This window comes from Phyllobates terribilis, unplaced genomic scaffold (genome assembly GCF_046119375.1).
Source record: "Phyllobates terribilis strain yellow unplaced genomic scaffold, ASM4611937v1 Scaffold_10__3_contigs__length_209671492, whole genome shotgun sequence".
In the NCBI taxonomy this organism is placed as follows: domain Eukaryota; kingdom Metazoa; phylum Chordata; class Amphibia; order Anura; family Dendrobatidae; genus Phyllobates; species Phyllobates terribilis.
The window spans coordinates 159,484,200-159,511,877 of record NW_027362770.1 but is presented as its reverse complement, the minus strand read 5'-3'; positions in this window follow the sequence as shown (position 1 = coordinate 159,511,877).

Sequence of the window (27,678 nt, the reverse complement as noted above, 5' to 3'; positions counted from 1 at the left end):
TCCATCAGGTTGCAAACTGAATCTAATTTTTTTCTGCATCTAGCTCTGAAAAAATATTGGGCTTCTAGCTGTGTGTGGGTCTTGTTCTATTAATCCATCTATACTGACCTCCATCAGGTTGCAAACTGAATCTAATTTTTTTCTGCATCTAGCTCTGAAAAAATATTGGGCTTCTAGCTGTGTGTGGGTCTTGTTCTATTAATCCATCTATACTGACCTCCATCAGGTTGCAAACTGAATATAATTTTTTTCTGCATCTAGCTCTGAAAAAATATTGGGCTTCTAGCTGTGTGTGGGTCTTGTTCTATTAATCCATCTATACTGACCTCCATCAGGTTGCAAACTGAATATAATTTTTTCTGCATCTAGCTCTGAAAAAATATTTGGCCTTCTAGCAGTGTGTGGGACTTGTTCTATTAGTCCACCTATACTGACCTCCATCAGGTTGCAAACTGAATATATTTTTTTCTGCATCTACCTCTGAAAAAATATTGGGCTTCTAGCTGTGTGTGGGACTTGTTGTATTAGTCCATCTATACTGACCTCCATCAGGTTGCAAACTGAATATATTTTTTTCTGCATCTACCTCTGAAAAAATATTGGGCTTCTAGCTGTGTGTGGGTCTTGTTCTATTAATCCATCTATACTGACCTCCATCAGGTTGCAAACTGAATATAATTTTTTTCTGCATATAGCTCTGAAAAAATATTGGGCTTCTAGCTGTGTGTGGGTCTTGTTCTATTAATCCATCTATACTGACCTCCATCAGGTTGCAAACTGAATATAATTTTTTTCTGCATCTAGCTCTGAAAAAATATTGGGCTTCTAGCTGTGTGTGGGTCTTGTTCTATTAATCCATCTATACTGACCTCCATCAGGTTGCAAACTGAATATAATTTTTTTCTGCATCTAGCTCTGAAAAAATATTGGGCTTCTAGCTGTGTGTGGGTCTTGTTCTATTAATCCATCTATACTGACCTCCATCAGGTTGCAAACTGAATATAATTTTTTTCTGCATCTAGCTCTGAAAAAATATTTGGCCTTCTAGCAGTGTGTGGGACTTGTTCTATTAGTCCACCTATACTGACCTCCATCAGGTTGCAAACTGAATATATTTTTTTCTGCATCTACCTCTGAAAAAATATTGGGCTTCTAGCTGTGTGTGGGACTTGTTGTATTAGTCCATCTATACTGACCTCCATCAGGTTGCAAACTGAATATATTTTTTTCTGCATCTACCTCTGAAAAAATATTGGGCTTCTAGCTGTGTGTGGGTCTTGTTCTATTAATCCATCTATACTGACCTCCATCAGGTTGCAAACTGAATATAATTTTTTTCTGCATCTAGCTCTGAAAAAATATTGGGCTTCTAGCTGTGTGTGGGTCTTGTTCTATTAATCCATCTATACTGACCTCCATCAGGTTGCAAACTGAATATAATTTTTTTCTGCATCTAGCTCTGAAAAAATATTGGGCTTCTAGCTGTGTGTGGGTCTTGTTCTATTAATCCATCTATACTGACCTCCATCAGGTTGCAAACTGAATATAATTTTTTTCTGCATCTAGCTCTGAAAAAATATTGGGCTTCTAGCTGTGTGTGGGTCTTGTTCTATTAATCCATCTATACTGACCTCCATCAGGTTGCAAACTGAATATAATTTTTTTCTGCATCTAGCTCTGAAAAAATATTGGGCTTCTAGCTGTGTGTGGGTCTTGTTCTATTAATCCATCTATACTGACCTCCATCAGGTTGCAAACTGAATATAATTTTTTTCTGCATCTAGCTCTGAAAAAATATTGGGCTTCTAGCTGTGTGTGGGTCTTGTTCTATTAATCCATCTATACTGACCTCCATCAGGTTGCAAACTGAATATAATTTTTTTCTGCATCTAGCTCTGAAAAAATATTTGGCCTTCTAGCAGTGTGTGGGACTTGTTCTATTAGTCCACCTATACTGACCTCCATCAGGTTGCAAACTGAATATATTTTTTTCTGCATCTACCTCTGAAAAAATATTGGGCTTCTAGCTGTGTGTGGGACTTGTTGTATTAGTCCATCTATACTGACCTCCATCAGGTTGCAAACTGAATATATTTTTTTCTGCATCTACCTCTGAAAAAATATTGGGCTTCTAGCTGTGTGTGGGTCTTGTTCTATTAATCCATCTATACTGACCTCCATCAGGTGGCAAACTGAATATAATTTTTTTCTGCATCTAGCTCTGAAAAAATATTTGGCCTTCTAGCAGTGTGTGGGACTTGTTCTATTAGTCCATCTATACTGACCTCCATCAGGTGGCAAACTGAATATAATTTTTTTCTGCATCTAGCTCTGAAAAAATATTTGGCCTTCTAGCAGTGTGTGGGACTTGTTCTATTAGTCCATCTATACTGACCTCCATCAGGTTGCAAACTGAATATATATTTTTCTGCATCTACCTCTGAAAAAATATTGGGCTTCTAGCTGTGTTTGGGACTTGTTGTATTAGTCCATCTATACTGACCTCCATCAGGTTGCAAATTCAAAATAATTTTTTTCTGCATCTAACCCAGCCAATAGTTTTGGCCTAATACGACAGTTTGGCCACTCAGCTCTGCTCGGTTACCATCCATTGTTTTTTTGTGCAAACAACTCCAGAGTTGTGAATTAGTTAACCACCAAAATGAGTGGAAAAAGGCCTGCTGCTGGTGGAAAGGGGAATAGGCGTGTTGGGAAGGGGAAAAAAGGTTGTGTCCGTGGGGTAGGTGTTAAAGCAACAGTAACATCTGCAGAAGAAAGACCATCTTCCAGCCAAACTAAAATGTCTACTTCTTTTAGCGGACAATGTGATAAGATCCCTTTCTTACGGCCACGCCAATCGCTACAAATTCCAGATGAGGCACAAAAACAGCAGGTGCTTCAACGGATATCAAGTGCTCCTTTAAGTGGGCTCTCCTCCACATCAACTTCAACATCACAAATACTCCAGTCCTCAAAGGTGTCACCGCAATCGCACTTGCTTCCTCACAGCTCCCAAATCTCCAGCTGCCCGTCTGAGTATGAGGTAGAACAGATGGTTGAGTCTGCAGAGCTGTTTACTCATACTATAGCCTGGGAATCAGAGGTCGACTCCAGCGCTTCTGTGAATCCAGACGAGGAAATGATCTGCACTGATGCCCAGAATCTTTATGAGTCGGATCCAGGACCAGACGCAGAAGGTTCTGACCATAATGTAGACCCTCATTCCCAAACTGTAACTCCTGTTGGTGGAGACAATGAGGAAGATGATGATAAGACTCAAATACCTGATTGGAGCGACAACTTTAGTTTTTTGTCAGGGCAGGAACAGGTTGGCTCTGAGGACGACGGGTGTGATAACACACAGGGTGATGATGATGAGGTTGGAGATCCCACTTACTGTCAACCCACAGTCAGCCAAGAGATGAGGTCAGCAGAGGAGGTGGAGGAAGATGCTAGTGATGACGAGGTCAGGTTGCGCCTTCCTGGACAGAGACGTAGTACTGGAAGCACGTCAACAACTGCATCCTCAAACACAACTCTGCCTCTCACCACAAGTCGTGGTGGCTCTTCAGGTCGCATGGGTGCTAAGCCTTGCATAGCCTGGGCATTTTTTCAGATCGATAAAGATGACCCAACTCGTGTTATATGTAACATTTGTCAGCAAAAGCTAAGTAGAGGCCAAAAAATACATAGTTTGAGTACTTCATGCATGAACCGGCACATGGACATGAAGCATAAGTTGCAGTGGGAAGCTCAGTGTGCTACAATGCGGCCTAGCCGGCCGGGCCAACCACCGTCTGCCATATCTTGTGCATCCGCGGCCTCTTCATCCTCTGTGACTGGGGGGACAGCAGTCACACCTGTTTTGGGGTGCAGACCTGCCACCTCTTTACCCGCAACAGCCAGCGTGATTGGCAGGTCATCATTTTCTTTGGAGGTGGGAACACCAGCTGGTGTTGAGCGCTGTCCGACATCGATAGCACCACCTTTGGATCAAGGCAACCTAACATGTCCGCCTGCATCTTCCTCACAGACCGGCAGTTTGCCGGGGACACCCTTATCAACCCCGTCTAAGCACAATAGCCAGCCCTCGGTCCCTCAGATGTGCACAAGTAAAAGACCATTTCCTCCTAGCCATGAGAAAGCTAAGAGGTTGAATTTCACCATCTGCAAGCTCTTGGCTACAGAAATGCTGCCTTTCCGCCTGGTGGACACAGAGGATTTTCGAGACCTTATGTCCGTCGCAGTGCCCCAGTACCAGATGCCCAGTCGGCACTACTTCTCAAAGAAAGGTGTGCCTGCGCTCCACCAGCATGTCGCACACAACATCACCGCTTCTTTGAGAAACTCTGTGTGTGACAGGGTGCATTTCACCACAGACACTTGGACGAGTAGGCATGGACAGGGGCGTTACATGTCGCTGACTGGGCACTGGGTAACTATGGTGACAGCAGGACAAGGGGCTGCTGTCCAAGTCTTGCCGTCCCCACGAGTTGTGCATCAATCCTCTTTATGTCAAAGTTCCTCCACTGCTTCTGCCTCCTCAACCTCCTCTCGGTCTTCCACCTGCACCCAAAGCCTGTCTGGTCATGCCACAAGCTTTCTAACTGCGCAGAAGGGATCCTGCACGCCTCCTTACTATGCTGGCAGTAGGGCTCAACGTCATCAGGCGGTTTTTACATTGAAATGTCTGGGAAATGTGAGTCACACAGCTGAGGAGTTGTGGTCAGCTCTGGAGAACCAATTTCATGAATGGTTGTCTCCACTGGACCTGAAACCAGGGAAGGCCGTGTGCGACAATGCTGCAAACCTGGGTGCGGCCCTTCGCCGGGGCAATGTCACACACGTGCCTTGTATGGCTCACGTGTTGAACCTGGTTGTCCAGCAATTTTTAGCCCACTATCCCAGACTAGATGGCCTTCTGCAGAGGGCACGGTCGCTGTGTGCTCACTTCCGCCGTTCGCATCCCGCAGCTCAGCGACTTACATCTCTACAGAAGTCGTTGGGCCTGCCACTTCACCGGCTAAAATGCGATGTGCCTACCCGGTGGAATTCAACTCTGCACATGTTGCAGCGACTGTGGCAGCACCGACAAGCCCTGGTGCAATACGTTCTGACGTATAGCCTGGGCCAACGAGATTCAGAGGTGGGGCAAATCACGCTGGAGGAGTGGTCTCAGATCAGGGACCTATGCACCCTTCTGCACAGTTTTGAAATGGCGACGAAGATGTTTAGTGCTGACGATGCCATTATCAGCATGACTATTTACATGCTGGAGCACATGTTAAACAGAATTCGGAGTCAGGTGGTGGCACAAGAGGAGGTGGAGGAAGTAGAGGAGGAGGAGTTGTATGCGGAAGGGCTAACATCTGCAAGGTCCAGACGGTCGGCAGCACCAAGGCGGCAGGCATGTGAGGGTGGGGGAGATGGTTTTACCAGGGCGCATGGTAGCAGCCAAACTAGTGAGGAAGGTGCAGGAGCCCAGGAAGAAGTGGAGGATGAACTGATGGAAGACTCATCAGATGAGGGAGACCTTGATCACATTTCTGTTGTGCGAGGTTGGGGGGAGAGGACAGAGGAAGGAAGCATGATTGTTACCTCGCCACCAACACAACAGGGACTTGGTGCTCCTGGATGCGCAACACACATGAGTGCCTTCTTGCTGCACTACCTGCAACATGACCCTCGAATTGTGAGAATTAGAAATAATCCTGACTACTGGGTTGCCACACTGTTAGATCCCCGGTACAAAAGTAAATTTGCAGAAATTATTCCTGCCATAGAAAGGGATGCACGCATGCAGGAGTATCAGCAGAGACTGTTGCAGAATCTTACATGTGCTTTTCCACAAAATACCAGTGGTGCACGTAGTGAATCTCACAGTTCCAACTTGCCAACCGTGGGACCGTCAAGTGTTCAGCACTCAAACCGTAACAGAACCACAGTATCTGCTGGTAACATCAATTTTGCGGAATCATTTCACCACTTTTTTAGCCCATCCTTTGCAAGGCCACAGGAGACAAGAAGTCTGACACATAGTCAACACCTAGAGACGATGGTACAGGAGTATCTCCAAGTAAACACTGAAGCCACGACTGTGTCACTGGACCCTTGCTCTTTTTGGGCTTCCAATCTGGATAAATGGCCGGAGCTAGCCACTTACGCCTTGGAGATCTTGTCATGCCCCGCAGCCAGCGGTCTGTCTGAACGTATGTTCAGCGCTGCTGGTGGTGTGCTGACAGATAAGCGCACGCGGCTCTCCACTGATAATGTAGACAGACTCACGTTCATAAAGATGAACAAATCATGGATCCGAAACGACTTTTCTACCCCTGTGTCATCCTGGGGAGAGTAAAAGCTTGATGATTGGTTAAAATCACCCTACCAACCGTTTTAAGCTTTCAAATTACTAATCATGTTTATCTGTATCTTGACTGGAAAATAATTTGGGCTTTGTAGCAGTGTGCAGCACTGATCCTATTAGGCCATCTATACTAAAGCTTCACCAGATTTAAAATTAAAAATAATTTTTAGCTGCATCTAGCCCGGAAAATAATTTTGGGGCTCCGAGATGCGCAAGACACATAAGTGTCTTCTTGCTGCACTACCTGCAGCATGACCCTCATATTGTCAGAATTCGAAGTAATCATGACTACTGGGTCGCCACACTCTTAGATCCCCCAAACTTTTCGATCAACCTTTTCATTTTAATAAAGACCAAAAAAATGGTCATTTTTGATATTATAAGCATTAGCAGGTTGTTAGAAACTGAAATCAAACAGTTTTCAACTCAAAACTTTATTCTAGATGATGTTACATTTTCACATAGGACCCCTTGTTCGAAAGGAGCTTCTGAACTCTCTTGTCCATTGAATTTGTCAGGTTTTGGATGGTTTCTGCTTCAATTGTTTTGCATGAGGACAGAATACCCTCCCAGAGCTGTTGCTTAGATGTGAACTGCCTCCCGCCATCATAGACACTCCTTTTAATGATGCTCCAAAGGTTCTGAATGGGGTAGAGGTCAGGGGAGCATGGGGGTCACACCATAAGTTTGTCCCCTTTTATGCCCATATCAGCCAGAGATGCAGATGTTTTATGTGCAGCATGAGATGGTGCATTATCATGCAGAAAAATGATCTTGCTGTGAAATACACGGTTCTTCTTCTTGAACCATGGCAGGAAGTGCTGTTTGAGAAAATCCACATACATTATGGAGTTCATCTTTAGCGCCTTCAGGGATCCTAAAGGGGCCGACAATCTCTCTCCCCATGATTCCAGCCCAAAACATTACTCCACCTCCTCCTTGTTGGCGCTGTAGCCGTGTTTGCGTGGGGTGTCCATCAACCAGCCATCCTCCACTCCATCCATCTGGACCATCGAGCGCTGCACGGCACTCATCCGTGAACAAAACTGTTTTGAAATCAGTCTTCATGTAATTTTGGCCCACTGGAGCCGTTTCTGCTTGTGTGAAGTGGATAGAGGAGGTCGACAGGATGGCGTATGCACAGCTGCAAACCTCTGAAGGACCCTGCATCTTGTTGTTCGGGGGACGTTGGAGGCACAAGCAGCTTCAAAAACTTGTCTGCTGCTATGACAAGGCTTTTTGGCCGCTGCTCTTTCAACCTGACGTAATTGCCTGTAGGAAAGAGTCCTCAATTTGCCCTTATCAGCACGCACACGTGTGTACTGTGAATCAGCTACATACTTCTTGATTGCCAAGACACTTCATCCTGATCATCGCACAATGTTGATTGTAGTCATGCCTTGACCTAAACACTCCACAATTTGTTGCTTCTCAGCAGCCGACACATCCTTTTTCTTTCCCATTTTGGCAGAAAATGTAGGCTGCTTAATAATGTGAGAGAGCCTTCTTAAGTAGTCTTGCCTTTCATTGGACACACCTGCCAAACTAATTAGCACAGGTGTCTGCAATTGCTTACAGTGATATAAAGAGCCCTGACACACATCACCATCAATGAGTTTAACTGACAAACAAATTCTTCCCTTATCACTCCTAAACACTTTTTGCATAATAATTTGGAACGCAGTGTACATGTGCTTTTCCACAAAACACCAGCGGTTCACGTAGTGAATCTTACAGTTCTAACTTGCCAACCGTGGTCTGTATGGAGTTGTTCAATAAAGGGCCCAAAATTAAGATAACATAGATGGGAGAGGTCTCTATGAATAGGAATTCCTAAGTATTTGATACCCTGTGAGGGACAGGCAAAGGGAAAGTTGGACTGGATGGAATCCTATATGGATTTGGGGAGGGAGACATCGAGGGCCTCAGACTTCGCTGCATTGATTTTAAAATTTGACCATGTAACAAAGTGATCTATTTCAGCCATAACAGCAGGGATGGATATATGTGATTGAGTGATATATACTAGGACATCATCAGCAAATAGAGAGCACTTGTACTCGGTGCCTCCCACCTCAATCCACCTAATATTGGGGTTATGGCGAATTGATGAGAGCAGGTGCTCCGTCACTAGGATGTATAAGAGAGGGGACAGAGAACATCCCTGCCTTGTCCCATTGGTGATTGTGAAAGGTGATGAAAATGTTCTGACGCGCCCCCTGGGCCTTGGGACACCCGGAGCCGGACCCTTTTTGGTGGATGCTGGTGGTTGTAGTCTCCGTGGCGGCAACCCGGTTCCGTGGCTCAGGGCGGTCAAACCAGTGGCGGAACTATTTATGTGGTTTTGATGTTTAAATGTCCGACTACGCCACCCGTGGATTGCGGTCAGAGTGAACCGCCGCTCCAGGGCAGACCGCTGAGGCTGGTGTTGTGGGTGCAGCAGAGCGTAGCATAACTCCCCACGGGAGGAGTATAGCCTCAGGGCAGTGTATGCGGAGGATGGGGGTGATGGTGCAGGGCAGCAGCAGTAACGACACGGAGTCAGTGATGCAGTCCAGGGCCTTTACTCACAGTTCTTATTATCCAGACCACGTCTGCAGGTAACGGCTGCCCACGTCGTACTGTGCTCACCAGGTGAGGGGCTCAGACAACTCCCAGATAACTTTGGAGCACTTCACAGGACCCCCTTTGTGTGTCCTTTGTCTGGCCTTTCTTACCAACACTTCTGTCCGGCTGCCTCGGGCCTCCTCTTGGTAAACTTGGCGCCAGTTTCCCTGACCCTATGTGGTGCCTTCCTAGCGGGTGTAGCGAGGGGCTGCGCCACATAAAATGTCAGAGCCTCCGGTTTCTAGCTGAGGGTCGTTTCCTGCCTCCACTAGTTCGGGGACCGGTCTCCCCCTTTGGCCTGACCCCTCCACGCAGGTGGATTCGGGCGTGCGGTGGCGACTCGCCCGTCCGCACCCCTGGGATCCCTTCATTCCTCGTTCCTGGAGCCTTCTCCGCTCCTCTTCCTTCCTTCTCCCTCTTCCAGGCCTGGGCCTCTGTTACTAGGCCCGCCTCCGGAGCAGAGCTCATGCAGAACCCCTGCTCCCTGCCACTTCTGCTCAGACTTCTCTGCACTGAACTAAGATGGTGCCCACATTTTATACTCCCTTCTCAATGCACCCAGGAACTGCTTCCTCCCTGCTCCTGCACTACAGGGTTCCCCTTCCTCAGTGTTCCCTCCCCCCACTCCAGCCAGGGACAGGGACTGTCGTGCCCATCTCAGGGGCATATTGGTCGCCCTGCCCCACGGCAATGTGGTGTAATGCATGCAGGTGTCGGGTCCTGATCCACACTCCATCCTTACCTGAGAGTGAGATATCACACCTCTGGGTGAGGTGCAATACGTCTGTAGCAACCGAGCCCTCAGGGTGCTACAGTTCCATTTATCTTCAGCCTAGGTGACGTATTGCGATACAGGGCAGTGATTTTGGCTATAAAAGGGTCCCCTAGACCCCTACCCCAAGCTTTTTAAGAGAATCATATATGGCGTGCCAGGAGACTCTATGGAATGCTTTCTCAGCATCCAACGAGAGTATCTAATTACAAATTTTTAACTGCATCTAGCCCAGGAAATACTTTGTGCCTAGTAGCAGTGTCTGCTAGTCAGCGGATTATCCCGGCTGTTAAGCAAGCTACACCACCTGTAGTTTAGACACTTAATTTTTTCAAAGGAAATGATTCGGGACCATGGGATACTTAGTGAAGAGCATCAGGAGGCACCCCAAGGCATAGGGGCTGGGACTGGCATTAGGATGCCTTGCGGTGGACAGCCGAGCTCGATCCTTATAAAAGCTTTTTAACTGCAGCAGCTTTAGTGGACGCTACTGGAGCTGGAATTACGCGGCTGCTGGCATGAGACTTGCCCTCCAATAGATCCTTGTAAATGGATTTAAAGTGTATTCATTCAAATTAGAGAGACAATTTAAATTAAAAAGCTTAGAGCTGTCTCCACCACAGGGGGGCTCGCTCGACCCACCAGCGGACAGGCACCAGTATTGGGAGAGGGGGGGCTGGCCGTCAGGGTTCACCGCGGCTCTGGCACAAACCCGGCGACACGGAGGTGGCACGGGCAGGAGCGGACTGGCCGTGTCGGCTTCTCACTTTTTGGATTTTAGAAGGGCATGACATGCCTATATCTGTGTCTCCCCCTCCTTTTACTCCTCCACCTCTTTTATTTTCGCATGACTATATGTACTTGTCACTTTTCCATGTGTTAGTTATGTCTTCTGAGCAGTTTGTCAGCTTTTGGACACCTTTGAAGGTGTTTTCTATGTGTTTCTATGTGTTTTTGTTTGCCTGCCATTGTTTTTAACGGTGTTCGAAGGTGTTCGACGAACAGTTCGACGAACAGTTCGGCGAACACACGGGTGTTCGACGAACCGAACCGAACTCGAACACTACGGGGGTGGCTCAACACTAGTCACCAGTGCAGATGTAAAAAGAAGCTTCAGCGCAGATGTGATATGTACATTACTTATTCTTATGGATACAACCGGCTGATAAATATAATAATAATCCAGGTGTAAAGGAAATCAGACTTACATTTATAAATGAGAAGGAACAATGGGGGAAGCAGGAAGATTAATATCCCCCGAATTATGTTTCCAATTGAAGCTGTTTTCTGTCCTCCGACATCGAGTGAATTTGTTACTACCTGTATTCAGAAAGAATTTAAGGGAATCCGTCAGTAGGATCAGCCCTCCTAAGCGTCTATATGGACATGCAGGTCAAAAAAAGTTGAATAAAATGATACCTTGATATCTGTGATCATGTATAAATAGATAGTATTTCATGTGCTATTAATATTTATTTATTTACTTATTGCAGGATGTTTGCTCATTTTGTTTTTATCTTAGGTTTGCACATGTACCAACTTGTCCTCCGGCTCATTTCTTTGGTTCTGTTGTAGTTTCTTGTACGTTGTACAAACAGAGACTTAGCTTCTCCCTTTCCGAGCTATGCATTTCATTATGGGCAGGTGCCTGAACTAGCTGGCTCCTGTCCTGCTCTGCCCTTATGTATATTGAGGTGGGAGACAGAAGGTAAGTGTCACATCAGGTGTGGGAAAGACTTAGCGCAACACAAAGGGAAAAGGGAAACTGAGCCCAGACTCTAGGGAAAGGGGGAAGGGGAGACCTCCTAGTCTGGTCTAGTGTCACCCTGTCTCAATTACCATTCCTATATTGGCTCTTCACCAATCGCCACACGCGTGCCTCGCCCTGACTTTCCCTGGCGTATGGCTAAGGCTAGGGACGGGAGGAGATAAGCACTAGTCGATCTCCACTAAACTCTATAGACTCTAAGGGTAGACAAACAGGGGGGATTGCTTAGCTTTAGACGACTCCAGACAAATGCACACACGGTTTCAAGCTCCAGCGAGGACGTAGTACTGCTCTTGCTAAAGCCTCACAAGTAGAAATGAATATCACTGTTACCTCCCTCTCAGACACACCAGGTATTTATACACCCAGGCCAGGGAGCTAATTAGCCATAGGGAGGTAGCCGCTGGGTCCTAGAGACAGACAGCCTCTAAGAAGATATCTGTAATGCCAAACATAGAGGATCTCCTGCAACCAACTGCAGGGCGACTGTCTGTCACCTCTGACACACCCGTAACAGCAGTAAGGTTTTTATACTAGAGATAGGATTGTCCCGATTGGGTACACCTTGTCATGGTGAGATGGCATTTACTCTTTTTTTTATCAAAATAGTGTTAACTAAGACCTCTATGTTATTTATATGTACTATTACTATTTACTTACTATAGGGTATGTGTTCATTTTATTTTTATCTTAGGTTTTATCCTAATGCCACAGTATGAACTTGTTCCCACATAATCTGCCACCGATGCACATGGGTGAGATGTGTCTGAGGGATGTGAGCATGGATCTCTGTACAGGCAATGGCAGGTAGTGTTACTCGCTAACCTCTGCTCCTATTCTTGACCAGCTGAATATGGTTAATTCGGAAGGACAATGCTGTGACAAATTTAAACAGGTTTTATCACAGTATTATGGTGAGATGCGGTAGGATGTCAGGGAAGATGAAGGGATATAGATGAGGTTGAACATGGAGTGTTGAGGGTATGGGTAACAAGAGGATCTTCTCTTCAGTACTGATGCACGTGCTGCCAAGATGCCACTGACTACAAGACGGGATGTGAGGAAAACAAGATAGAAGGAGTTACAGAAAGAGAGGTATTATGGGAAATCACAGTCATAATACATGAACAACATGTTATAGCAATGGCCAGTAGATGGCAGCAAAGTACAACAAACACTGTACCATAATATCTATATATAATAGATGATAGAAGTAAACCATATAATATTAGGCAAATGTTCCTGAAATGGCTTAAAGACTTTTCAGACAATTAGCTGAACAGCACACTACCCATCTGAAATTCTTGGATTTCACAATATTAACCATCTTGGAGGTGTTTTCCTGAAGTTCGCTGAAGGATACCTCAACCTTAAAGACAAAAACAGTGCATGCGATATAACAATAACAATTAACGTATGAATGAGATAGACGTATGTCAAAAACAAGTACCTGGAATAACCCAATAAATAGCCCATCTTCGGATTGTAAAAGCTGCACTGGGCCAAACTGTCTCCAGCCCAATTATAATACAAAGCTTCAAGTTCCTGGTTGCAATCACTCCCATAAAAGTTCCTTAAAAGTTCCTTCTGGTTGAAAGGATAATTAATTCTCAACTGGTATGAGTAAGATACCCTCTGATATAGGCCTAATGAAAGATTTGGGGTAACCTTGCTTCGTGACTGTCACTTCCACCTTGCGCACCTTGCCATTTTCACTTGGAAAGGTTTTTGACATAAGTCCCATAGGCCATTCATTTCTTTCCACCTTCTGGTCTTTCATGAGGACAAGATCTCCTACTTGTAAGCTCGGTGTAACTCGTTGCCATTTTCTTCGTCCTAGGAGAATAGTAAGATACTCCCTCTTCCATCTACTTCAGAAACAGTTAGGCAGATGTTGTACATGTTTCCACCGTTTCTGATATTTGTTACCGGACACAAAGTCTTCAGGTGGGCTAGAAACAGTTCCAAGTTTCTGAGTGAGGAGATTTGCTGGAGTAAGAATAGCAGGAGACTCTGGATCCATAGATATGGGAACAAGAGGTCTTGAGTTTACAATAGCAGACACTTATGCTAAGAAAGTAGTTAAGGTCACCTGAGTGAGTCTTGAAAGGTTTGAGACTAGTGTTGAGCGAGCATGGTCGTGTAGCACCCTGAGGATTCGGCTGCTACAGGGGTATTACACCTCAAGCCAGAGGTGTGGTATTCCACTCCCGGGTAAGGATGGAGTGTGGAACTGAGCTTAGTAGGCTGCATGCACTACATACATCCCATTTCCGGGGGACAGAACAACGGTACTCCCACCAGTATATGTGCAGGTACGACAGCGTCTGTCCCTGGCTGGAGTGGGAGGGGGGTGGAACATCCCAGTAGTGTAGGGGCAGATAGGGGGAGTAGTCTGGGTAAAGCTAGGAGCCCATTGGGTGCTGGTCACCTGGGTTCACACATAGAGGGAGTATAAAAGGTGGGCACCATCTTAGATCAGGGTGAGTTCAGCCTGAGGAGAAGCAGAGCAGAGGAGCTCAGCCAGGAGGGCTGACAGGGAGCTGTGGCTCCGGCTGGGCCCAGCTCCAGAACAGAGCCTGCTGAGAGAGAGAGAGAGAGGAGTAAGAAGGACCCAGAGAGGAAACAAGAAGAGAACCCTAAGATCCCAGAATCAGACCAGAAAGGGTGAAGGGTTGGCAGAAGAGGGCACCGGATCCCAAGCTGGCGGAGGCAGAAGTAACCCTTAACCAGGAACCGGAGGTCGTGGGCAAGTTTTGCCACGACCCTCACCATATCCACCAGGAAGGCACACCACGAGTAGGGCCAGGGAAGCCAGAGAAGGTTCAACCACTAAGAGGCCCGAGGGAGCTGGACAGAGGTGGATCCCTGGTGGGGACGGCCAGGAGAAAGAGAGTGAGAGGGAAGCTCAGGACCACGCTCCGGAACTGCCTGGGGGTTGGCCGAGTCCAGGACCTGGTGGACGCAGCACGGCTCGGGTGGTCACTCAAGGCCAGAGTGACTAAAGCAACATCAGTGAGTAAAAACCCTGAAACTGCATCTCCTGACTCTGCCTCTCCTTCCTGCATCATCACAACCCCCATCATCCACACCTGCTGCCCTGAGGCCATACCCCTCCCGTTGGGGGTTATACCATCACTGCTGCACATATACCACCGGCCTCAGCGGACTGCTCTGCAGCGGCGGCTTCAAAGCCGCACTCAACGGGTGGCGTAGTCGACACTTAAACAACATCTACAAAGACTGCCACACACTTAGTTTGACACCCTGGGCACGGACCGGGTCACCGCCACAAGGACTACTACCCCCATACAGATCCGGCTCCGGGTATCCCTTGAACATGGCCCAGGGGGCGCGTCAGTCGACACTGCTCGGTACTCGCCTGAGCATCTCACTACTCGGGATGTTCGGCGAGCACCGAGCATTTCCGGGTTACTCGGGCGGGAGCTCTGGTCTCCGCCCCGCACGTTTGGCGCTCTTTACAGAGCCAATGAACATGCAGGGATTGCCAGCCAGTCACTGTAATGCCGCAGCCATGTTGTTTGTGGACATTACAGTGATTGGCTTGCCGCACAGCGTCACCTCGAGTATTTAAAACCGGGCGCCGCCATCTTGGACACAGTCGCTCCGGATCAGACAGAGTAGGGAGAGTGCTGCTGAGCTAGGGAGAGATTTATACTGCAAAATAGTTAGTGTTGGGTCTCTAAAGCCTGCAAAATCAAACAAACAGTCCTTCTCAGGACTAATATCCATCCCAGATATCAGGCAGGCTGTATAGGAGACACAGTGGTTATACCAACAAACACTGCATTACAGTCCTGTGTGCTCCTGCTGGTCAAATTGCTAGACTTATCCCCAGGTCTCAGCGGCCAGGAAAAATCCTTTTTTTTTCATCTAAATCTTGGTTTGTTTTTTTTCTCAGTCAGACTGTATAAATACGCATCTTATTAACCTTTTAGAATTTCCCCCCCAAAAAAAATTTTTTAGTGTGTCTGTGAGTGTTCAGACACAAATATATCTGTTTAAAAGAGTCTGGTGTAGGCCAGAGAACTAGAACTGTGTTTTTCCTCCTCCACGGTTCAAATCTGGGTGTTATCCACCTGCTTCCCTTTTTTCCATAAAAAAAAACAGTTTGAGTGTGTCGCTGACTGTTCAGACACAAATATATCTATTTTAACAAGTCTGGTATACACCAGGAAATTATAACTGTAGTTTTGCAGTTCCACGGTTCAAATCTCTGTATTATCCACTTTTTTGCCTTTTTTCCATAAAAAAAAACATTTTCAGTGTCCCGCTGACTGTTCAGACAGCAATATCTCTATTAAACAGATTCTGGTGTAGGCCAGAGAAAAAGAACTGTGGTTTTCCTCTTCCACGGTTATAATCTCCTTTTTATTACCCTTTTGCCATTGATAGTGCGAGTGTAAGCTATTTTACTTCATTTACAATGGGCAAGGTGCGTGACAAGGAACGTGGAACTGGACGTTCTGGTGATGGTGCGCGCAAAGTAAGGGGCCGTGGCCAAGGTGAAAATGTGCCACAACCAACAGCTACATCTTATCACTCCCATTTCTTGACCGAATTACTAGGGAAGCACACAACAGCACCACTATTGTGAACTCATCAGTGTGAACAGGTTATTAATTGGATAGCAGATAATACTTCCAGTCACCTGGGCACCACCACCTCCGGTCTGTCTTCCACATGGTCAAGTGTTAGTAGCCGTGCGTCTCGACTGCATACTCCTCCTCACCCTGATGCTCCTTCCTCCCAAAATGCCGAGTGTCGTCAGACAGCAACTGATCCCACAGTTGGACACTCTGAAGAGCTGTTCACTGGTCCATTTCCATATTTGGGCCCCTCGCCTGCTCCGCTTGAAGTGGTGTAAGAGGAGATCCCATGTAGCAATGGCCAAATATTTGAACAGCCACGGCCACAGGAAGGTGACGCTGGCAATTTGTCACAAGAGATGGACGATGATGAGACACAATTGCCACAAAGTGAGGAGGAGGACTGTGGTGTGGAAGTGGAAGAGGAGGAGGTGGTGGATGATCTAGTAACTGACCCAACGTGGCAGGAGGACACGAAGAGGGAGGCCAGCAGCACACAGGGGGAGGGAGGCAGAGTACCTAAACATGCAGGAAGAAGCAGTGTGGTGGCTGCAGACAGAAGGCGGGCAACCGTTCACCATAACACCAACACGAGGGACATTACCAGTACAACCTGTAAGTCTTCCAGAGTATGGAATTTTTTTAAAGACTCTGCTGATAACCCCAAAAAGGCCATTTGTACCAGCTGCCAGGCCAGCATCAGCAGGGGTGACAAAACTACCAGCCTGACCACCACTAGCATGATCAGGCACATGTCAGCAAAGCACCCGACTTTGTGGGGCGAACCCGAGGGTCCACGACCAGTGTCAGCGGGTGTCACCACTGCTTCTTCCGCTGTTGTGCGTGTAAGAGAACCCCCTGTTGTGTGTGCAAGGCAATCCCCTGTCCATACTGCATGCAAAGATGCCCCTTGCTCTCAGTCTTCACTTGTTATGGCAGAAACAGCATCAACGTCCACGTCCCACCGCAGCGTTCAATTTTCCATATCCCAGACCTTTGAACGAAAGCGCAAATTCGCAGTCAACGCCCCAGAGGCCACAGTCCTAAATTCACACATTTCACGACTGCTTGCATTGGAAATGCTGCCTTTTAGGCAACCTTATGGCGGTGGCCGTCCCTCGGTACTCGGTCCCCAGCCGACACTATTTTGCCCGGTGTGCCATCCCCGCACTACACAAGCACGTGTCCCAAAACATCTGTCGTGCCCTCAACAACGCAGTTACTGGGAGAGTCCACCTGACAACGGACACGTGGACAAGTGCTTGTGGCCAGGGATGGTACATCTCCCTGACGGCACACTGGGTAAACATAGTGGAAGCCGGGACCCAGTCGGACCTTGGGACGGAACACATCCTCCCCACACCGAGGATTGCGGGCCCTATGTCAGTCAGAGTTGCCCCCACAGTGTACAGCTCCTGCGCATCATCCTCCTCCTGCTCCTCATGTTCAGCCTCGATCTCAGATATCACCACATCAGTTACAAGCTGGAAGCACTGCAGTACTGCCTCAGCCAAGCGGCAACAGGCTGTGCTGAAACTCATAAGCTTAGGTGATAAACCTCACACTGCTTGTTAGTTGTGGACAGCTGTGAAAGAGCAGGCAGATCTGTGGCTGAGACCGCTGAACCTACATCCAGCAATGGTCGTATGTAACAATGGCCGTAACCTGGTGGCGGCTCTGAGGCGAGGCGAGATCACACACGTACCATGCCTGGCTCATGTGCTTAACCTCGTGGTTCAGCGGTTTCTTAAATCATACCCTGAGTTGCCAGATCTGCTCGTCAAAGTACGCCGCCTGTCAGCTTATTTTCAGAAGTCGGCTACAGCTTACGCCGCCCTTGCTGTGTTGCAGCAGTGTTTGCAGCTTCGGTCAACCCGACTGGTGTGTGATGTCCCCACACATTGGAACTCTACCCTCCACATGTTTCAAAGGATTTGTGAGCAGAAGAGAGCAGTTGTGGAGCACCAGCTGCAACAAGGCCGTCGATATTCAGGTCAGACTCCACACATAAGACCTCAGTAGTGGACCTGGATGTCTGACATATGTACCATCCTGACAAACTTTGAGGAGTCCACCAAGATGGTGAGTGGCGATGACGCCATCACTAGCATCCCCATCCCACTTGTCTGTCTTTTGCAACGCTCTCTGCAGAGAATTAAAGAGGAGGCATTGCAGCCAGAGTATGATGAGATGGATCAAGAAGCCGTAGCCTCATCTCATCCCAACGTGCATTGGGGGACAATGAGGGAGAGGAGGAGGAGGAGGAGGAAGAACAGGAGCTGGTATCATGCGCTGTAGACGGTAGTACCTGTACAACTGTCATACCGTCGGTCCAGTGTGGATGGCCTGAGGACAAGGGGGGAGGAGGAGGAGGAGGAGGTGAGCATCGTCAGTCGTTATCTTGTTGAGGACACGGAAGTCTTGCCCGTTACCAGTCTGGCACGCATGGCTGACTTTATGTTACCCTGCCTTAACCGTGACCCTCGCGTTGTCAAAATGTTGGGTGACAGTCATTACTGATTGGTGACACTTTTAGACCCCCGCTACAAGGAGAACTTTCACTCTTATTCCTGAGGTGGAGAGGTCTACAAAAATGGGGCAGTACCAGAAGGCCCTTGCTGCAGAACTGTTAAAAAAATTCCCATCTGAACACGCTAGCGGCAGAGGTCACAGTTTGTTGCCCAACCAAGGCGTACAGGCGAGAGAGATGCCACTCCAGTCCAGCAGAGGCAGGGGAACACTGTCAACATTCTGGTACAGTTTTCTGAGACCCGCCCAGCTTACAGGCCCTGAGGCGCGGGGTACTCTCACAAGGAGTGGAAATTTCAAAAGATGGTGAGGGAGTACCTTGCCGACCGTGCCAGCGTCCTCCGTGATTCCTCTGTGCCTTTTAATTATTGGGTATCCAAGCTGGACACTTGGAATGAACTCGCTCTGTACGCCTGAACTCGGTCCTGGCCTGCCCTGCTGCTAGCGTGTTATCGGAGCGTGTTTTTAGTGCCGCTGGGGGAATTATAACTGATAAGCGCACTCGCCTGTCACCTGACAATGCTGACAAGCTTACACTTATCAAAATGAACAAGGGCTGGATTGGAACAGACTTCTCATCACCACCAAATGACAGCAGAGTAACATAAAGTCAAATCCACTGTGTTATTTTGGGAGGTGTACTCTCATGCACCGCTTCACACTCACACATGGGCATACGCTTCCTCATTTTGGCTGTTTTTTGCTCTTCTCCTTATCCTCAGCCTCCACCACCACTGTACCACCAGGGTGACCGTGGTCCGTGTTGCCAGCATTGCAAGTTCCTCCGTCCTAACTTTTGGCAGCTTTTCCTTGGAAGGCATAGGCAAAGACTATGGGAGACCCACTCCCCAATAATCGGAATCATGTTTTTTTATATGCTGTACTGTATGACTCTTGTAAGGGGCAATAAAATCGTCTTGTTAAGCTACTGTGACCTCCACGTCTCTACCAAGGGTCATTGATATTGTCTTTTTATTCCACTGGGACCTCCACGTCTCTTCCAAGGGGCATTGATATTATCTTTTTAACCCTCTGTGACCTCCACCTCTCTTCCAAGGGGCATTAAAACCGTCTTATTAAGCTACTGTGACCTCCACGTCTCTTCTAAGGGGCATTAAAACCGTCTTGTTAAACCACTCTGAACTCCACGTCTGTTCCAAGGGGCATTAAAATCATCGTGTTAAACTACTGTGACCTCCACGTCTCTTCCAAGGGTCATTGATATGGTCTTTTTATTCCACTGGAACCTCCACCACTCTTCAAAGGGGCATTGATATTGTCTTTTTATAGCACTGCGACCTCCACCACTTTTCCAAGGGTCATTGATATTGTCTTTTTATTCGACTGGGACCTCCACGTCTCTTCCCAGGGGCATTAAAACCGTTTTGTTAAACCTCTCTGTACTCCACGTCTCTTCAAGATTAAAACGGTCTTGTTAAGCTACTGTGACCTCCACGTCTCTTCCAAGGGGCATTAAAACCGTCTTGTTAAACCACTCTGAACTCCACGTCTCTTCCAAGGGGCATTAAAATTGTCTTGTTAAGCTACTGTGACCTCCACGTCTCTTCCAAGGGTCATAGATATTGTCTTTTTTATTCCACTGGGACCTCCACCACTCTTCCAAGGGGCATTGATAGTGTCTTTTTATTCCACTGGGACCTCCACGTCTCTTCCAAGGGGCATTAAAACTGTCTTTTTAATCCAATCTGAACTCCACGTCTCTTCCAAGGGGCATTAAAACCGTCTTGTTAAGCTACTGTGACCTCCACGTCTCTTCCAAGGGGCATTAAAACCGTCTTGTTAAACCACTCTGAACTCCACGTCTCTACCAAGGGGCATTAAAATCGTCTTGTTAAGCTACTGTGACCTCCACGTCTCTTCCAAGGGTCATTGATATTGTCTTTTTATTCTACTGGGACCTCCACCACTCTTCCAAGGGGCAATGATATTGTTTTTTTATTCCACTGGGAACTCCACGTATCTTCCAAGCGGCATTAAAACCGTCTTGTTAAGCTACTGTGACCTCCACGTCTCTTCCAAGGGGCATTAAAACGTCTTGTTAAACCACTCTGAACTCCACGTCTCTTCCAAGGGGCATTAAATCATCTAGTTAAGCTACTGTGACCTCCACTTCTCTACCAAGGGTAATTGATATTGTCTTTTTATTCCACTGGGACCTCCACCACTCTTCCAAGGGACATTGATATTTTCTTTTTATTACATTGCAACCTACACCACTCTTCTAAGGGGCATTGATATTGTCTTTTTATTCCACTGTTACCTCCACCACTCTTCCAAGTGGCATTGATATTGTCTTTTTATTCCACTGTAACCTCTTCCACTCTTCCAAGGGGCATTGATATTGTCTTTTTATTCCACTGGAACCTCCACGTCTCTTCCAAGGGGCATTAAAACCGTCTTGTTAAACCACTCTGAACTCCACGTCTCTTCCAAGGGGCATTAAAACCGTCTTCTTAAGCTACTGTGACCTCCACTTCTCTTCCAAGGGTCATTGATATTGTCTTTTTATTCCACTGGGACCTCCACCTCTCTTCCAAGGGGCATTGATATTGTTTTTTTATTCTACAGGGACCTCCACCACTCTTCCAAGTGGCATTGATATTGTTTTTTTATTCCACTGGGAACTCCATGTCTCTTCCAAGGGGCATTAAAACCGTCTTGTAAAACCACTCTGAACTCCACGTCTTTTCAAAGGGGCATTAAAACCGTCTTGTTAAGCTACTGTGACCTCCACGTCTCTTCCAAGGGGCATTAAAACCGTCTTGTTAAACCACTCTGTACTCCACGTCTCTTCCAAGGGGCATTAAAATCGTATTCCTAAGCTACTGTGACCTCCACGTCTCTTCCAAGGGTCATTGATATTGTCTTTTTATTCCACTGGGACCTCCACCACTCTTCCAAGGGGCATTGATATTGTCTTTTTATTCTTCTGTAACCTCCACCACTCTTCAAAGGGGCACTGATATTGTCTTTTTATTCCACTGGGACCTCCACCACTCTTCCAAGGGGCATTGATATTGTTTTTTTATTCCACTGGGAACTCCACGTCTCTTCCAAGGGTCATTAAAACCGTCTTGTTAAGCTACTGTGACCTCCACGTCTCTTCCAAGGGGCATTAAAAACATCTTATTTAACCACTCTGAACTCCACGTCTCTACCAAGAGGCATTAAAATCGTCTTGTTAAGCTACTGTGACCTCCACTTCTCTTCCAAGGATAATTGATATTGTCTTTTTATTCCACTGGGACCTCCACGTCTCTTCCAAGGGGCATTAAAACCGTCTTGTTAAACCACTCTGAACTCCACGTCTCTTCAAAGGGGCATTAAAACCATCTTGTTAAGCTACTGTGACCTCCACGTCTCTTCCAAGGGGCATTAAAACCGTCTTGTTAAACCACTCTGAACTCCACGTGTCTTCCAAGGGGCATTAAAATCGTCTTCTTAAGCTACTGTGACCTCCAAGTCTGTTCCAAGGGTCATTGATATTGTCTTTTTATTCCACTGGGACCTCCACCACTCTTCCAAGGGGCATTGATATTGTCTTTTTATTCTACTGTAACCTCCACCACTCTTCCAAGGGGCATTGTTATTGTCTTTTTATTCTACTGGGACCTCCACCACTCTTCCAAGGGGCATTGATATTGTTTTTTATTCCACTGGGAACTCCACGTCTCTTCCAAGGGGCATTAAAACTGTCTTGTTAAGCTACTGTGACCTCCACGTCTCTTCCAAGGGGCATTAAAACCGTCTTGTTAAACCACTCTGAACTCCACGTCTCTGCCAAGGGGCATTAAAATCGTCTTGTTAAGCTACTGTGACCTCCACGTCTCTTCCAAGGGTCAGTGATATTGTCTTTTTATTCTACTGGGACCTCCACCACTCTTCCAAGGGGCATTGATATTGTTTTTCTATTCCACTGGGAAATCCACGTCTCTTCCAAGCGGCATTAAAACCGTCTTGTTAAGCTACTGTGACCTCCACGTCTCTTCCAAGGGGTATTAAAACCGTCTTGTTAAACCACTCTGAACTCCTTGTCTCTTCCAAGGGGCATTAAAATCGTCTAGTTAAGCTACTGTGACCTCCACTTCTCTACCAAGGGTAATTGATATTGTCTTTTTACTCCACTAGGACCTCCACCACTCTTCCAAGGGACATTGATATTTTCTTTTTATTCCACTGCGACCTACACCACTCTTCTAACAGGCATTGATATTGTCTTTTTATTCCACTGTAACCTCCACCACTCTTCCAAGTGGCATTGATATTGTCTTTTTATTCCACTGTAACCTCCTCCACTCTTCCAATGGGCATTGATATTGTCTTTTTATTCCACTGGGACCTCCACGTCTCTTCCAAGGGGCATTAAAACCGTCTTGTTAAACCACTCAGAACTCCACGTCTCTTCCAAGGGGCATTAAAACCGTCTTGTTAAGCTACTGTGACCTCCATGTCTCTTCCAAGGGACATTAAAACCGTCTTGCTAAACCACTCTGAACTCCACGTCTCTTCCAAGGGGCATTAAAATCATCTTGTTAAGCTACTGTGACTTCCACTTCTCTTCCAAGGGTCATTGATATTGTCTTTTTATTCTACTGGGACCTCCACCACTCTTCCAAGGGGCATTGATATTGTTTTTTTATTCTACTGTAACCTCCCCCACTCTTCCAAGCGGCATTGATATTGTCTTTTTATTCTACTGGGACCTCCACCACTCTTCCAAAGGGCATTGATATTGTTTTTTTTTTCCACTGGGAACTCCACGTCTCTTCCAAGGGGCATTAAAACCGTCTTGTAAAACGACTCTGAACTCCACGTCTTTTCCAAGGGGCATTAAAACCGTCTTGTTAAGCTACTGTGACCTCCACTTCTCTTCCAAGAGTCATTAAAACCGTCTTGTTAAACCATTCTGAACTCCACGTCTCATCTAAGGGGCATTAAAATCGTCTTGTTAAGCTACTGTGACCTCCACGTCTCTTCCAAGGGTCATTAAAACTGTCTTGTTAAACCACTCTGAACTCCACGTCTCTTCCAAGGGGCATTAAAATCGTCTTGCTAAGCAACTGTGACCTCCACGTCTCTTCCAAGGGTCATTAATATTGTCTTATTATTCCACTGGGACCTCCACCACTCTTCCAAGGGGCATTGATATTGTCTTTTTATTCTTCTGTAACCTCCACGACTCTTCAAAGGGGCATTGATATTGTCTTTTTATTCCACTGGGACCTCCACAACTCTTCCAAGGGGCATTGATATTGTTTTTTTATTCCACTGGGAACTCCACGTCTCTTCCAAGGGGCATTAAAACCGTCTTGTAAAACCACTCTGAACTCCACGTCTTTTCCAAGGGGCATTAAAACCGTCTTGTTAAGCTACTGTGACCTCCACTTCTCTTCCAAGGGGCATTAAAACCGTCTTGTTAAACCATTCTGAACTCCACGTTTCTTCTAAGGGGCATTAAAATCGTCTTGTTAAGCTACTGTGACCTCCACGTCTGTTCCAAGGGGCATTAAAACTGTCTTGTTAAACCACTCTGAACTCCACGTCTCTTCCAAGGGGCATTAAAATCGTCTTGCTAAGCAACTGTGACCTCCACGTCTCTTCGAAGGGCCATTGATATTGTCTTATTATTCCACTGGGACCTCCACCACTCTTCCAAGGGGCATTGTATTGTCTTTTTATTCTTCTGTAACCTCCACGACTCTTCAAAGGGGCATTGATATTGTCTTTTTATTCCACTGGGACCTCCACCACTCTTCCAAGGGGCATTGATATTGTTTTTTTATTCCACTGGGAACTCCACGTCTCTTCCAAGGGGCATTAAAACCATCTTGTTAAGCTACTGTGACCTCCACGTCTCTTCCAAGGGGCATTAAAACCGTCTTGTTTAACTACTCTGAACTCCACGTCTCTACCAAGGGGCATTAAAATCGTCTTGTTAAGCTACTGTGACCTCCACTTCTCTTCCAAGGATAATTGATATTGTCTTTTTATTCCACTGGGACCTCCACCACTCTTCCAAGGGACATTGATTTTTCTTTTTATTCCACTGCGACCTACACCACTTTTCCAAGGGGCATTGATATTGCCTTTTTATTCCGCTGTAACCTCCACCACTCTTCCAAGTGGCATTGATATTGTCTTTTTATTCCACTGTAACCTCCACCACTCTTCCAAGGGGCATTGATATTGTCTTTTCATTCCACTGGGACCTCCACGTCTCTTCCAAGGGGCATTAAAACCGTCCTGTTAAACCACTCTGAATTCCACGTCTCTTCCAAGGGGCATTAAAATCGTCTTGTTAAGCTACTGTGACTTCTACGTCTCTTCCAAGGGGCATTAAAACCGTCTTGTTAAACCACTCTGAACTCCATGTCTCTTCCAAGGGGCATTAAAATCGTCTTGTTAAGCTACTGTGACCTCCACGTCTCTTCCAAGGGGCATTAAAGCCGTGTTGTTAAACCACTCTGAACTCCACGTCTCTTCCAAGGGGCATTAAAATCGTCTTGTTAAGCTACTGTGACCTCCACGTCTCTTCCAAGGGTCATTGATATTGTCTTTTTTAATCCACTGGGACCTCCACCACTCTTCCAAGGGGCATTGATATTGTCTTTTTATTCCACTGGGACCTCCACGTCTCTTCCAAGGGGCATTAAAACTGTCTTTTTAATCCAATCTGAACTCCACGTGTCTTCCAAGGGGCATTAAAACCGTCTTGTTAAGCTACTGTGACCTCCACGTCTCTTCCAAGAAGCATTAAAACCGTCTTGTTAAACCACTCTGAACTCCACGTCTCTACCAAGGGGCATTAAAATCGTCTTGTTAAGCTACAGTGACCTCCACGTCTCTTCCAAGGGTCATTGATATTGTCTTTTTATTCTACTGGGACCTCCACCACTCTTCCATGGGGCAATGATATTGTTTTTTTATTCCACTGGGAACTCCACGTCTCTTCCAAGCGGCATTAAAACCGTCTTGTTAAGCTACTGTGACCTCCACGTCTCTTCCAAGGGGCATTAAAACGTCTTGTTAAACCACTCTGAACTCCACGTCTCTTCCAAGGGGAATTAAAATCGTCTAGTTAAGCTACTGTGACCTCCACTTCTCTACCAACGGTAATTGATATTGTCTTTTTATTCCACTGGGACCTCCACCACTCTTCCAAGGGACATTTATATTTTCTCTTTATTCCACTGCGACCTACACCACTCTTCTAAGGGGCATTGATATTGTCTTTTTATTCCACTGTAACCTCCACCACTCTTCCAAGTGGCATTGAGATTGTCTTTTTATTCCACTGTAACCTCCTCCACTCTTCCAACGGGCATTGATATTGTCTTTTTATTCCACTGGAACCTCCACCACTCTTCCAAGGGGCATTGATATTGTCTTTTTATAGCACTGCGACCTCCACCACTTTTCCAAGGGTCATTGATATTGTCTTTTTATTCGACTGGGACCTCCACGTCTCTTCCCAGGGGCATTAAAACCGTTTTGTTAAACCTCTCTGTACTCCACGTCTCTTCAAGATTAAAACGGTCTTGTTAAGCTACTGTGACCTCCACGTCTCTTCCAAGGGGCATTAAAACCGTCTTGTTAAACCACTCTGAACTCCACGTCTCTTCCAAGGGGCATTAATATCGTCTTGTTAAGCTACTGTGACCTCCACGTCTCTTCCAAGGGTCATTGATATTGTCTTTTTTATTCCACTGGGACCTCCACCACTCTTCCAAGGGGCATTGATATTGTCTTTTTATTCCACTGGGACCTCCACGTCTCTTCCAAGGGGCATTAAAACTGTCTTTTTAATCCAATCTGAACTCCACGTCTCTTCCAAGGGTCATTAAAACCGTCTTGTTAAGCTACTGTGACCTCCACGTCTCTTCCAAGGGGCATTAAAACCGTCTTGTAAAACCACTCTGAACTCCACGTCTCTACCAAGGGGCATTAAAATCGTCTTGTTAAGCTACTGTGACCTCCACGTCTCTTCCAAGGGTCATTGATATTGTCTTTTTATTCTACTGGGACCTCCACCACTCTTCCAAGGGGCAATGATATTGTTTTTTTATTCCACTGGGAACTCCACGTCTCTTCCAAGCAGCATTAAAACCGTCTTGTTAAGCTACTGTGACCTCCACGTCTCTTCCAAGGGGTATTAAAACCGTCTTGTTAAACCACTCTGAACTCCACGTCTCTTCCAAGGGGCATTAAAATCGTCTAGTTAAGCTACTGTGACCTCCACTTCTCTACCAATGGTAATTGATATTGTCTTTTTATTCCACTGGGACCTCCACCACTCTTCCAAGGGACATTGATATTTTCTTTTTATTCCACTGCGACCTACACCACTCTTCAAACAGGCATTGATATTGTCTTTTTATTCCACTGTAACCTCCACCACTCTTCCAAGTGGCATTGATATTGTCTTTTTATTCCACTGTAACCTCCTCCACTCTTCCAATGGGCATTGATATTGTCTTTTTATTCCACTGGGACCTCCACGTCTCTTCCAAGGGGCATTAAAACCGTCTTTTTAAACTACTCAGAACTCCATGTCTCTTCCAAGTGGCATTAAAACCGTCTTGTTAAGCTACTGTGACCTCCATGTCTCTTCCAAGGGACATTAAAACCGTCTTGCTAAACCACTCTGAACTCCACGTCTCTTCCAAGGGGCATTAAAATCATCTTGTTAAGCTACTGTGACTTCCACTTCTCTTCCAAGGGTCATTGATATTGTCTTTTTATTCTACTGGGACCTCCACCACTCTTCCAAGGGGCATTGATATTGTTTTTTTATTCTACTGTAACCTCCCCCACTCTTCCAAGCGGCATTGATATTGTCTTTTTATTCTACTGGGACCTCCACCACTCTTCCAAAGGGCATTGATATTGTTTTTTTTTTCCACTGGGAACTCCACGTCTCTTCCAAGGGGCATTAAAACCGTCTTGTAAAACGACTCTGAACTCCACGTCTTTTCCAAGGGGCATTAAAACCGTCTTGTTAAGCTAC